Consider the following 1,760-nt stretch of genomic DNA (forward strand, 5'->3'; position numbering starts at 1 on the left):
ACTCGACATGATGACTGGTATCAGTAGCAACTTTTTCAGGCCGTTTGGCCTCGTTTTTTATTCCTTTTCGCTGGTTATTTTTGTTAAAACTCTAGAAAATGATTTTTCTCAACCATATGAATAAAAATCAACAAAAACAATCATGTATTGAATCTCATTTGCTCATTTAAAGTGTGAGTTTTAAAACCACTAAAAAATCTTAAAAAACTTGAAATTGGATCTTCATAACTAAAGTATGAGGCATAAGGCTACCGACGTTCAATAAATGGCATAATCGACCTATTTTCACACTTTTTTTTCACATTTTTCTTCACATTTTTGGCATAATAAAATAAAACTCATTTTATTTTAYTTATCTTTTTCATTTTTTTCATACTTATTTCTTTACGCCATTTTTGGGGGTGTCACTGTACACGTTAACATTTAGGGTATGTCTCATTTGGAAGTGGACAAGCATTTAGGAGGTAGTTATCGTGTCATTTAGGTATACATTTCTTTCTTTCTTAATGAAATCAATCKATAATTGTATCCTCTACTCTCAATTCCAAAGAGGAAAAAAAATTCAAGCATATCATCAATTATAAAAAYAATCCATAAATTATCCACCAGCCAACCGTTCATTTTGAATTATTTATATCATTAATTGGAAAAAACCTATCATTAAATATACATACATACATATATATATATATATATATATATATATAGACTTGGGATCATGTGAGACCAAGAGTTTTTCGTGAGACCCGTAAGACCAATTCTCAACCCTTGTATTAGATCTATAATTTGAACATTCATAAACACATAATTGCCATTAGACTTCTCAATAATCACAAAATTGTCATCATACAACTTTAGACTATTAGATCATTAGCTTATAAAGTTGATCAATGAACATAAATTGGTCTTACGTTTCTCACGAAAAATATTTGGTCTCACGTGAATGTTCAGATTTTCAGATTGTAGATCCAATACAAGAGTTGAGAATTTGTCTTACAGGTCTCACGAAAAACCCTTAGTCTCACATGATTTCAAGTCTCCCTCCCTCTCTCTCTTTATATATATATATATATATATATATATATATATATATACGTGTGTGTGTGTGTGCGTGTGTGTTTTGAAAAATTCACTAATTAAATTCTACTAATCATTTGAATACGATTTGTTGATTATCATAACTAACATTAGCTTTGTCTGATTAAAAAAGTTACTAAATTGGTGTTTTTATTCATACCCATTTCTACGTGAGACACAGGAGCGAGGGAGGGGGTAAGAAATGAGTTGGCATCTCGTATATGAATTAAGAGGGGAAAGGGTATGAATAGCAACCTCCAGATCATTTATTTAGATAATATATGATTGACAWAATTATTCGTTACAGTATACATTAAATATTAAATAAAAGAAAACTGCATTAATTCTCTAAATTTAGGAAAAAAAGTTGAAATCAGATCCCAAATGAGTAGAAAAATAACATATTCAATATTAGAAAAATATTTTAATGTACCAATGTATCAACCTGACCAACCCGACTAACCCTATCAATACGTACGGTTTGGGTTGGGTTGGGTTGGTTGAAGCTTTTTCAAACCACAAACATTAAGTTGAGTTGTTCAAATGTCTTCAATCTGATCACCCCAACCCATGACTCCATGAGCACCCCTAATGATAATGGCATGCTGCAACTTTTGGCATCCCAAAGACATACTGTAGCTTGCGACATCGCAAGAAAAAGTGTCTTGTAACGCTGAATTACG

Source organism: Cynara cardunculus (genome assembly GCF_001531365.2).
Source record: "Cynara cardunculus var. scolymus isolate 2C chromosome LG 2, CcrdV1, whole genome shotgun sequence".
Taxonomy (NCBI): domain Eukaryota; kingdom Viridiplantae; phylum Streptophyta; class Magnoliopsida; order Asterales; family Asteraceae; genus Cynara; species Cynara cardunculus.